The sequence below is a fragment of the Acyrthosiphon pisum genome, chromosome X, assembly GCF_005508785.2.
Source record: "Acyrthosiphon pisum isolate AL4f chromosome X, pea_aphid_22Mar2018_4r6ur, whole genome shotgun sequence".
NCBI lineage: Eukaryota > Metazoa > Arthropoda > Insecta > Hemiptera > Aphididae > Acyrthosiphon > Acyrthosiphon pisum.
In genome coordinates this window covers 42,234,372-42,248,419 of record NC_042493.1, presented here as the reverse complement: position 1 = coordinate 42,248,419, position 14,048 = coordinate 42,234,372, and the positions used below count along the sequence as shown (strand labels likewise).

The 14,048-nt window shown below is 27.8% G+C and overlaps 1 protein-coding gene across 1 annotated transcript in view; it reads right to left on the bottom strand.

Moving 5' to 3' along the window:
- The window catches only part of LOC100570601, an 80,278-nt gene extending 66,856 nt beyond the window's left edge, over positions 1–13,422 (bottom strand). Inside the window, exon 1 of the mRNA XM_003244568.4 lies at positions 12,559–13,422. The gene's annotated coding sequence lies outside the window, so the exon portion shown is untranslated. The remainder of the gene's footprint in view (positions 1–12,558) is intronic.
- Positions 13,423–14,048: the final 626 nt, after the last annotated feature.

Below are 14,048 nucleotides of genomic sequence, written 5' to 3'. Positions count from 1 at the left end.
ATTTAAATAGTTTTAAATTGGTTTTTTGGAAATAAAACTAAAAAGTTTGATTTGACATTTGATTCAACACCTTAGTTCAGGTTCAGATCGGAATTAAACGAAATGTTCGCTTCGAAGTACAATTTAAAAGTTTGATTTGAGACCATATTTTTGAGTTTGACCCAACTTTGATTTTACATATTGCCTAGGCATTCTACTATTTTATTTTATTTTATTTACCTTATTATTATTTTAACTGATAACCATAATTTATAAATTTATAATATACCATTCCGGCACCGCAGCAGTAGAATCAATGGGCCAGTCACGGTGTAAATGCACGATATAAGTAACGTTTGGAATAAACTTACGTTGTGCATGCGCGTATTATAGACACAGTAACCATCAATTTATGTTTGATTTAATTTACAGTCACGAACGCGCGCGTATGGTATTTCGTTATTGACTTGTAAAAAGTTTTTGAAATATCGACGAATATGTTTTATTAATCGATAATTTCCCATTAAACTGTGCTATTATTTTTGTACACCAGTTGACGTGATGTACGCGTATGTGTTGTGGCGGGATCGTAGACCTTGAGGTCATTTCAACCTTCGATCTATTGAAATTTACAGTATTACAAATATCACAAGTATTTTTATTTTTTTTTATTTGACGATTACATAAACGGTAATAAAGTAATAAAATAGCTTCTAATTTGTAATTCTGTTCTCAGTATTACGTTAAGATAGAATTCAAGTAACATCATACATTTTTTTTAAACCGAAGAGGAATAATATGTTTTCTTTTTATACGATTGGAAAAAACGTAATACAATTCGCGTGTTTTAGTCACATTGATTTGCAAGATATGTTTTATATTAATAAATTCTCGAGAAATGTTACGAGTAAATAAAATATATAAGGAATAAAGTCCATTTTCTGTTAAATTAAAAAAATATATATGTAATTTACCACTGTCGATTAGATATATTATATATAAATATAACAAAAGTATTCGAAATGTTTTTCCAATCATTGTCAATATAATAATGAAATGGCTGTAAATTCAATTAATCTACTGTCAAAATCCCCCAAATATTGATTGGCCTGGTGTTGGACTTAATAAAAAAAATATTGTCCAAGCAGTCTGCTTAACCCGACTCGAGTATATTATAATGCTGCAGGTGCCGATGATCAATTAAGATATTAATTTCGTATTCACTTTCGATATTATACACCCAAACGGAAAATGTGTGTTCAAATTATTTTATATTATTACAAGCTATAGTTTATTACATAATAATATATTTCAATGTCTGAACATATTATGCATATATAGGTACGAAACAAAACATGTAATGTTTACTTGCTTGCAAGTGATACTGACTCTATAAGTATAATTATATTAACTATATTACTAGCTACGTAATACCTTGTAGATATCTAATAAAAAAAATTAACTAAATATCTGGTATATTAATATGTTAAAAATACGTGAAAATGTTCTCATGCTAATAATATCCATAGACTGTGATTCATTAAAACATATTTCTTGCATACATTTTGTCATCACAAGTTTTAATTTTTTTTTACTTTTTGGGACGACAATATATAGGTACGTGTTTTATTTCATATTCTAAAGCCGAATATTTTTTGGAGTACTTTAGTACATAAAAATCGAATTTTAAACAACTATAATTAGGTAGAGCTATATTTGTTGGGATTTTAAGTTAGATGAGCGGAGTAGTGGACCAATATTTTGCAGCGTATACCTACTTTTACGTCTCTCTACTCCCTACGTCTAAACTTTAAATACTGACAACTAATTGACACTACTCGTTCATAATTCAATTTTTAATTTTTATAACTCGAAATACTCCGTAAAATATTTTGCTTTGGTTAATCGACTATAAATATGAAAATTTAAAATATTTATTAAAAAAAAAAAAAAATAATAATAATAAAAATAAAATGTCATTAACGATTGTATAATTTTTTTCAACATCTATAGTTTTGCAATGACATTAAATAAAGTAAAAAAATATTTTCAAAAAATTTTAGTCTTTTTAAAATAACAATTATAAACACTTAAATGGATAAGGTGATCACCTTATATATATATACTTGATGGACATAATTTATATAACAATATTATAAATGAGTAAATGACAGGTCTTTATACTATAGGTAGTTATTTAGTAAATTTTAGATTCTGAGCAGATCGATGAACGTATCGATTTTACAATGATGTGTGTTTTTTTATACAATTATTATTTTTTATCGTGTCTGTCATCATCTTTGGGATAGTGAAAATGGTTAGATTTTCATCAACAGCATCTTCTCTGATAGGAAAATGAATCTAGTTGGTACTTAGAAGGATTAAAAGTAAAATTTCCCAATAGTTTTCTTAAATGAAAAAATAAAGAAAAAACGGGAATTTTTATCCAAAATCTAACAATATCGATTTTGGTATTTGGTGTAACTCTAAGACAGATGACCGTAGATAATGATTTTCACTGAATACTGTCTATAATAGAATTTGTTATATATACACTATATATACTATAGTTTTATAGCTTTTTTTTTCTATAAATGTCAATACAATTTTATTCTTTAGGTCAAAAAGCTTGAAAATTTAATACAAGACTCCTAATATGTTGTTACAATAGCAGTTTTATAACCATTTAAAGTTCGAATTTTGTGAAAACATGTAAAAATCACGAAAATGCGCAAATTATTTTAAGTGAGTAATTCATAAACATATTTATTTTTAAACCTAAGATTTTAAAATGTAATACAAGATTCCTCATAAGTTTGTCTACCTTTATCAAAAAAAAGTCTACTACAAAAAAATCAAATAACATTTTTATGAGCGTTTGAAGTTCATATTTTTACAACATTGAATATTAACTAGATTTCTCATGTAGCGATTTTCTTATTTTGTTGTAATTCAAAAACAAATAACTGTAGATACTTGAAATAATTCGCCATATATCTATTTTATCAATACTTATATACTTAGTAAAATTTTCAAAATATACTAACTCTAGTTTTGAGCTATTCAGGGACATTTTAAATTTTAAATTGTTATTGTTTTTATATAAATATCAATAAAATGTTATTCATTGGGTCAAAATGTCTGAACATTTAATGAAAAACTCCTGTTATATTGTTACAGTATCAGTTGAAAACTATTAAGCATCTGGGATGGAAAATAAGTGGATTGGACGGTGGCGGTGGTAATGTTAGGGACGATGAAGTCTGCAAAGTTTAAAATGTGGAGTTAAAGCGAAGTCCATATGATATTATGATAGGTACTCGTATTATATTTAACTAGTATAAGTCCAAGGCTTGCGAACTTTATTATAACGTTATATTTGACAAAAAACGATTGAAGCTTGTAAACGTAATTATAACGGAATGCGATAATCAAAAATAATTAAATACCGCAAAACAAAAACTTGAATAACGTTTTAATTCTGTATAACGATAAACGCAAAAATTGTATAATGTTTTAATTGTAAATAACATAAAACGGATTTTTTTTTCAAATGCAAGTCCTAATTATAACTGATGAAATAACATTGATGAAACTAGACAAATTATTATTTATTTCCATTAAGTCCTTAACGAATTACGAATTAATATTATTATGTTATATATATTATTTTATAATGAAATGATTTGTGACATCGATATTAATTTTTAAGATTTAGTGGTCCATACTAAACTTATATTTTATATGTCAAGATTAATCAACATAAAACAAACAAAGTATACATTATCCACGGCTGTTGTCTTACACAGCCAGAGTTGATCTATATATAGGTAATATAAATATACATGCAAACGCACAGTAATTATTTGCATATCTATATTGGTTTTATTACCTTTTTTTGAAGTGGTAATAAAATCAATTTCCTACCCGTAAAAAACCAACCGTTTGGATAAGAACATCAATAAAGCTAATATAAATGGAAAAAAGTAATATACTGCCAATATACGTACAACATAATAAATACATAATATTATAATTCATAGGCGTAAATGCATTGTCTTATAAAAAGTGAATATGATTAAAATAAATTACAATCGCAACAAGTCTTAAAAATCTTGAGGACACTTCATAGTAGAGTTTGCGGTTTCATTTTGTACACTGACTAATAAAATATATAACATCGAAATTGTTTTTCATTCTAGTAAATACCCTATAGTTTAAAACTTGATAAGCCTTTTTTAAACTTTGTGTAGGTATTCCGCACATTCTAGCTAACAACTTTAATGGTTCTCTTTTGTTTTGTTTATTTAATAGATAAATATTACAAACTTTCTAAAATATTTTATTTGTAGTGATTAAATTCTTTTAAACTCACTAATGATGATTGATGATAGAAATTACAAATGTTCAAATGTCCCATTATTTAAACATTTCGCTATCGTTTTAGGAAATTTAAGTTTTTTTACTAATACTAATCTTAATCACTACCTATATAGTCTATATTTGTTCTATACCTAACTAATTAAATTGTCTATTTCATCATTTTAAGCAATTTAAAAATAGTGTCAATCATCATTGAAGTATGTTATAACATCGGGTTTTCAAAATACCAGTTACTGTGTTACTATTTATAATAAACTTCAGATGAAATGTAAGCTTCTCATTGTTATCGATCACGAATAGTAGATATATTCATACCTATATTGACTATATATGATGGGTGTTAGGTAATAATAATAATAATACCCATGTCATATGTGAATGTTAAACCTATACATAAAAGTATTGTTTCTATTGCTGATCAATATAATTAGATCCATGTATATCCATGCATATCAAACGTAACCTACATATTAATTATTATTTTATCAGTTCGTGTTGGTAGTTATATATATATATGTTTATCAAACAGGTAGATAATCTATTCGAAAATAATAATTGGCATGTTCGTCAATTGCACCGACTTTTTAGACTACCTGAAATATATAGGTTCATCTGTTGCTCCGGCCAATTTATCAGAAATTAAATATATTATGTACAATTAATTTTGACAGGAAAATAACATAACGAAACTACAAAGAGAAAAATTCACGATTTATACCTATATTATTATACCATCTATGAGATATTAAAGATATAATATTATTTTGATATTTAATTTTGATTGAGTATCTAAAATACAGTTAGTATAAAAAATACAGATAAAATAGTTATATTTTAAAATTTGCCCAATAGTAAATCTTATGTTACTAATCTACCTATGTTAAAAATTAGTTTTAAGTCTATTAATTGTCTAGCTTAAAAATATAAATGATTGAAAATTTCTTTGATTTGTTGTATCTATTATAAATAATTACAAACTATAATTTAGTGTTGAACAAATTTAAACGATACAATAACATACCAATACTTGAGATGAATACATTCATGGCTCATTATTATATTGTATACAGTCGACTCTCGGTAACTCAAACCTTGATAATTCGAAATTCTCAATGTATCGAATAATTAAAATTTTCAACTTCAGTATCTTTTCTAAAAGGAAAAGTGAATCTAAAGTTCAGTAGTTCAGTAGATCAAAATGGGAAATTCACAGGTGTTTTCAAAAGCTTTAAGAAAAACAAAAGAACAATTAAATAGTAACGGGGACATTTTACGCAAAACTAGATTTTGATAAAATTGATTTATTTTATTTGGTGTTACTAAAATATTAATAACAGTTGATTCTTTAATTTTTCAAAGGATGCTTATATTAAAATTTGATACACTTTTAAATTTTCAAAATATACTAACTCTTTTTGTGCATTTTGATAAGAAATTTAGTTTATTATTAGTTTTTTTTTTAAATTATTAACGATCAAAAATTGTTCACTTATTAAAAATACGAGTACTTACAAATATAATACAAGGTTCCTTATAACTTGTTGTCAAAGGAAATTTAAAAAAAAGGTTGAGTGTAAGTAATTTTTTATGTGCGTCTAATGTTAGAATTTTAATAAAATTCGTCAAAATTACGAAAATTATTTTGAGTTAGAAATTAGTAAAAATTGTTCTATTTTTATCTAAGATTTGAAAAACTAATATAAAATTCCTCATAAGTTTTCCTACCTTAAACAAAAAAAGCTTGCAATACACTCAAACCCTTTGTCTTTATTTTTTTAGTTAGCCCAAAATTGATTTTGTCGAAAACAAGTTTTGCTTAAAAATTTCCGTTGTACCTTAATTTTTTTTATGTTTTTCCCTATGCTTTTGAAAACTACTCAACATTTTCAATATTTACAATTCAATAGTACTGAACATTTTCTCATCAGAATAGATACTGAAATTGAAAATCAAAACATTATGTCAACTACCTATCTCGTTTATACAGACACAGAAAAAAAATTAACAAAAAAACACTCATGAATGATAATTCCACTCAGAATCTAAAATGTATTAAATTAAAATAATGATTTTAAATAAAATAACATGTACACTATTTAGTTAGTCGAATCCCCCCCCCCCCCCACTCCAGGGGAACTTTGAGCGAATTTAACGTTCTATATTATATTGTTTCATTGTTTCTAACGGTAGTACACTAGTACATATGGTGATTGCGTATTAGCATGTAAATCGTAAATGCCTAGGCGGTACAAAGACACAACAAACAATATATATGATACATCCTTTATGTAGGTGATTCACAATATTGTTCGGTGCAATTGATGTACCTACCTATAGAGTATATAGGTACTACTTTTTTTGAGTTTCATATTGTTTTGTTTTTACTTATGGTTTTTGGCGCAATTGACATAGGTAATTTAGGTAGGTACACATAATAAAACGCATTTACTATTATTATTTTTTGTTGTTCGCAAATTATTTTTCTTCACTATTTCTCAGTATGTTTATTCCTAGTTATAGTTTAGCATTCATCCATCTATCTATTATATATTCTGATAAACCATATTACGCTATTTATGTATAGTCTATACTATATGAATTTGTGTTGTTGAGAACTATAAGTAAATTATCCGTTTCTATTCGGACAATAAATTAGTAACAATATCGTTTGAAGTTTATAATGCCAGTATTAAAGTTATTCTAAGTTACACATTTAAAGTGAATCATTATTCTTTCTAAAGTGTTTTTGCAAACGAATATAATATTATAATATGTAGGTTCTTAGGTATAGTATATACCTATATTATAATATAGTATGGTGGTATGGTAAATATCTTGTAAATATTATTTCAATATCCAAGAAAATGATAATTGATAAAGATTATTTATGTTTATTAAAAAATAAAAGCCACACGTTTAATTAATTTAAAATAAATTATTTAATAGGTGTAAATTATATTTCATATACCTACGATATATATGTAAAATATAATATTAATTTATTTAGTGTCAAATCACAAATTCAATCCGTACGGAGAATATATAATGTGTTTTTAAACATTAAGTACAAATTGATATTCAATTCACGTTATTCGTAATACATTTCCTGTTTATCCAAGTGTTATTGTGTAAAAATATACCTACCTATATGCTTTAAGAAGGCACCAATACACCATAGGTACTTTATATAATATTACCTATAGAGTATAGGTAAAGGTAATATAAAAATGTTATGGCAGCAGTCATCAACACATTTAAAACTCTAATGTATATTAAATAAGTCACAGAGAAAAATCAAACAGATTTCCATCGTTTACATTGATATCATAGGTGATTCACCGATCACCGAGCATACTCACCTCCTTTTTTTTTATCAATAATGCAGTTATTCAAAATTGGAATTTGAATAAATTCATTATTATGAAGGAAAAATGGGCGTGAACAAGCGGTTGGTAAATCTCTCTTTAAATATTATGTCTTTATATTCAGTATTTTCATATATTTTGATATCAGATCCGTTAATAAGAAAATTAAACTTTTTCTCTTCCTTTATAGACTGAGATTTAGGATGATTTACTTGCCTACAACAGCTATATAAATTCAAATATACAAAAATATTATTTTATCAGATTTACATCCCGTATAGAGATAAATGATAAAAACGTTCCACTATATTATATACATCCACGTGTATGTGTGCATAAAAATACTATTCTCTGATTGGTTGGTATAATCCACGGTAAGCTTTTGGTCTACCAGAGTGTTTATACGTTCTTACCACACGATTAACCATGATACCTAATTGGATCTAATTCAACAATTTCATGTACACGGCTGTTTATTGACAACGTAAGAATATATGAGGTAACTAATATATTAAAAATTCTAACCGATGGGAAACGTTTAGGAGACCGTTCATAGCGAACGAACCCGGCTAATAAATGCACGTACATGTGAACGTATGTAGTGGAAAGCACCCTTTGGGGTTTGGGGTTTGAATCCATGTGGGTCAAAACTATGTACCATTATTGACATTTTAGTAATGCATCTGAAGAATAAACATAGCACAACGCAGGCTCAACATTATATCTATACGGGCTACGAGGCTGCTATAATTGGTTTTTCATTGATGTGATTTGTTTTTATGAATTCGTAATTTGGAGTAACCAATGAAGCGAGCTAAAATTGTCACTTCATTATTTTTTCGGACAATTTATATTGTATAGAGTGCACTGAAGTAAATAATAATGTGCATTTTTCATTATTATGTGATTAAACCTTGAGCCATAAATGTCGTACTTATACCTACCATATAAATACATAATTATAATGGATTTTACATAAATATTACGCTTCGGTAAACTCTAAGTTTAACTAAGAATTATAGATTTTCGCATAATATGATTACTTATCGTTGAATTCACATTTCATAATTAAATGATTATATAACGCATCTTCCAAAACTCGGTCTCTTCTCTAATAATGTGTGACGCATTGACGCACGAGTCATAACATATTATAAGAAACCTAATAATTTATTGGAGTGTCCGGTTTGAAAATCGTGTGCAAGTGTGCAACTAACTTTATTATACAATATGCACTACGGATTCGGATAGTATTGGATTTATTTGGTTAGTATTGTGCAGTGGTTAATGTGGCTAAGGATAGATTTTTATTATTTCCAATAATAGTTAGGTGATGTTAGGTGCCTATAAATTATATTCGTCTGAAAAATGTGCGGTTATTAGTTATTTTCTATTATTATTTTATTATTTTAGTTTATTATTATTATTTTAATTATATTTTTTAACATTGATAATAATAGAAGGTACCTATACCTAGGTTATTATTGTAATAATTGGTTTAAATTTTATTTATGTTGACATATGGAGGTGGCACTAAATTGGGTCCTAAATATTTTGTTCGTAATATAAATCTATAAAATATCGACGGATACATATTATTTATTATTATTATTACATACAATTTACTATATTAAGGTATATTCAACTTATACTGTTTTAAAATAACATTCTAGTTTAAAATACATTTGACACTCGTATAGGTACACATTGATGTATAGGTTATACGTAAATAATATTCTAGGTACGGTAATTAAAATTATTTAAAAATAAGCTAAGAATACGAAGATATGATTGAATTTTTGTTCTATCGAGTACAACCACTATTCTGTGTACATAAATATTTTTTTAATAATGTACCTTAATATTTTTTGTTACATTATTAAAAAAAAACGACATTGCTGCGCGCTGGTATAACGATTATTGTGTCAATAGAAATATATTCATGATTCATACATCCTATATCATAGAGGTGGCCAGAATCGTTTAATAGAGGGACAAATATTCACATATTATAGCTATCATTATACGTCATGACGCCACCACGATGCCGGGTTGAAAATATATCGAATGGAGGTAGGTATACAGGTGAAATATATAGTAATATACTAATATATATATCATGTTCTATCATATAAATCGTATGTCCGTTCCCCGTGGTACACGTATAAGTCAATATTTTTATATAAGTATTCTTGAGTATCAGTTTCATTGCATTAACGAATTACTAATGCTAATGGCTATAATGCACATTGTTTAATGGCTAATGAGTAATGTGTAAACAAGAAATGTATACAAACTACAGATATTATAGTTCAGAGGTAAAATTTGATTTAATCGAGGATTTAATACAATAATACACTCATCCTTGTATGAAGAATTATTAAAAAAAATCGGGATGGAATATTTTCAGGTACCTATAATAATATAGATGTATTGCCCCGTACAGTTACAAGTGTTCTGTATTATACAATTTGATAAAGATGTGTTGTATGCACCTAGGTATATAATAAGTGGTAGATAGGTATTGCTTGTATTTATAACCATAAATATGGACTTGTTGGTATAGGACATATGTTGAACTTATAAAATATACCTAGACCAAGTAATGGCTTTTAAGTTAATTAAACATATTAATACAAACCAAACTGTTAACCACTTAAAAATTTTGTTTTCTAAAAAACAGGTTATAATTTAATTTGATGTGAGTTTCTGAGGAAGTTCACTTATGATTTAATCAAATCACTACAACATTCGTTTGATCAATAAAGATTTTCCCGAAACTGTTTGCTATACGTTATTCAATTTGTCAAATAAACACACACATTGCTAATTTAATATTATAGTAAATAATATCAAAATCGGTTTTAATTTAAATTTATAATATAGGTACCTATCTATTTTAAGAAATAATACATTATACTGAAATTAGTAGATATATAAAATTAGTAATACGAGTGAAAATTGAGTAAAAACTTATTCCTCTGACATATCGCATATTATTATAATACTATATTTTTTTTTATTATTTTTTTTTTTGAAATCATTCAATGTAATATAAGAATTTTATGAATTTTTTTTTTTGTCATTAAGAAAATTATAATGTAGAAACCTATAGGTACTGAAATTTGTATATAACACTATAATAGGGACTTATACCTATTACCTAGTACCTAATATATAAATCGGATATTTTTTAAATAATATTTGCTTACCTATACAATAATTATTGCTCTAATTTATCATTTTTGGAAAAAAATATTTATTAATTTGTTTAATTTTTAATTTTTTACGTTTTTATCATATTTATAAGTACTAAAATATTGCCTTTATTGCGTCTCTAAGAGGTAGGTTACCAAATGGCAAATAATATGAAGAATTTAAACGATGAACTTTAAAAATAAAACCTGTTGCAATCAAATGTAAATGTTTCTAACTTCCGAAATTTCAAGAATAATACCATAATAATTATTACAACACATTATTATAATATGATTATCAGCGTTAACAATGTAGCAGTATGTAGCCTATATGGCTATATTGCTATATATATAGTTATATATATAGCTATACCTATAGTATACACATATTATACAATGTAATATACGACGTAATCTGCATGGACCGCATTCGAGAATTCGGACAAAACCCCATAATGGGCATAGGTAATAGAAATGGAATTGTATTTAACGAACGAGACGCATTAAGTCCATATTTTTGACATAAAGTACCGAGACTTAAATAATTGTTTGTTCTTTTTTGAAATTAATGGCAGATGGTTAAAAAGAGTAAATCACCTGCACGGCGCGCGCGCTGCTGTCATCCACAACGCGCGTGCATACGACGACTCGACGACCGAATTAAACCAGTATTTTACATATTATTATATTATTCACACACATCATCTGCGTAATTATTTCGAAACTCTCCGCCAAAACTTCTATACGTTGCCTTTCTACCGCCAAAACTATTGACGAAAACAAAAAACCCACGATTTAGACACAGCTGCAGGATTTTCGGGAACAGCGGTGATTGGCCCGGCAAACCGAATTTATATTAATATTAATTATAGCAAAATAAACAATATTATTGCGATGGGCGGGCGAATGAGTTTTACTCGGAATTTTACGATGTTTGCGATGACCGTCGGGACGTTGACGCTGAACGAGAAGAGGTTTACGCACATTTATAGGTACCTACCTAACCTAACCAGCCGTGGGTAAACCTACGATATAAACTTATATAGGTATAACTGCAGTGTCCAAAAGTATAAACGAAGATTGAATCGTTTCCAGAAATAACATTATTAAACTTTGAAAATCTTAGGTAAATTCTAAAATGTATGTTGTTTACGCGTAGAGCCTATCAACCTATAAACTGAATGTGTCCACTTTTCGACTTAGCACGCGTGTAATATATTATTGGCGAGTATAATAAACATGAACACGAATGTTACACCGTGGCAGAGTTTGCGTAATTATAATTTTTCGATCAAATATTTTCCAACAATCGAATAAAATTTGTCATCGTAAACTTGACCGACTTTTATACATACCTAAACTATATAGTTACCAACTATGTATTATTATATAAAATACTCGATTTATAACATTATATAAAATACACGATTTATGTTGGTTGTGTCGACATTTCTCAAAAACGATTCTATAGGTACCTATATTACTATTGTAATAATAAATTACAAACAAACATATCGTAGATAGGTACGAACAGCCGCACAGGTAATATAATTTTAATAATATTACTTTATAATTATTATTAGATGGGTAAAAAAAAATTTATATTTATACTTAGGTTTATATTTTATACTCACTTTAATAGTATTGTCTTGCAGTGAAGGTAAGTAAGTGCGTTTTTTATACGGTACCGGCACGCTTAAACATCTAACGGCTTTTCGAAAAGTTCGTAATAATGTTTTTCGTGCGATGAACAAACTTGTCGTCTTCGAGAGGGTTTCTTTCGCCGCACGGTCAAACCTATGCGTCATATATGGGCACGATCGACGGATAAAAAAAAACGGTTAAACGTAGAAGAAATTAAATCTAATCGAAAAATTAAATAATAACTCGACACGAATAACTTTTTTTTATATAATATAATATTATAATGTCGTTGGGGGAGGGGGGGCACTCAATCGCGGAAACCGTTTGTGTGCGCGCGAAATCGTTTATTTTTTTTTTTGATTGTTTTTGCGTGTGGCGCGGGTACCTACTTCGCGACTCGGCCGTCAAAATTTCGATAAAATTCCGAAAGATAATAAACCGACGACGAAACGCAAAAACAACTATACAGACGACGACCACGACAAAAACAACAACAACAACGACGACGAAAAATAATAATAATAATAACGTAAAATAATATCGGTGTGATATTGTTATACTATTATATTATATTATTATACTATACTATTAAAATAATAATATCTATTTGTGTATTTTTAAAATATTATCACACAGGTATAATATTATTATTATTATTATCACTCGGGTATTTTATAACCACAGGTAAACACTCGCCAAGAGCGGTATAAAAAGCGCGCGCGGCGACCAGACGACGACGACGACGGTTGTACGACAACGACGGCAACGGTGACACGGCCAAGAGCAAGTCGGCACACGGCGCGCGCAGTGACGGCGACGTGACGGCAATATGTTCGGTCAGACGATTGAGAGGGAAAAAAGTGAAATAGAAAAAGAAAAAATATTTCACCGCCGACGCCGCCGCGGATGACTGTGAAAACCACCCCCCCAAAATCCAATCGCGTCTGTCTCGGTGACTCTGCCGGCCTACCTTGGAACGCGTATAATAATAATATAATATTATTATTATATTACAATATACATATATTACGCACGCGCACGATCATACAGAGATACGTAATTTATTATTATTATTATAATAATTGTGTGTGTTGTCCGTGCGCGAACGTTCAACGAGTGTATAATATATGTAAACAAATTATTATTATATTATTATAATGTAGTGACGACGACAACGACGACGAAGATTAAACCGAAATTGTATTTCATTATTATTGTAATATAATACTTAGCAATATAATATTATACAGCGTGATTCATAAAGCACCAGGGCCGTGTCAGGGGGGGGGGGGGGCATAATACAATTTTGCATGATCAACATGTTGATTTTAGGAATCTGATATTTTAAAATAGATGATATATATACCTAGTTATCATTTTTTAGTTTTTTTTTCATAAATTTATCATAGAATCTACCTATATTATGAAAAATAGGTAGTTAGCGGTAATAATTAGTACTATTATACAATATTAATATTTA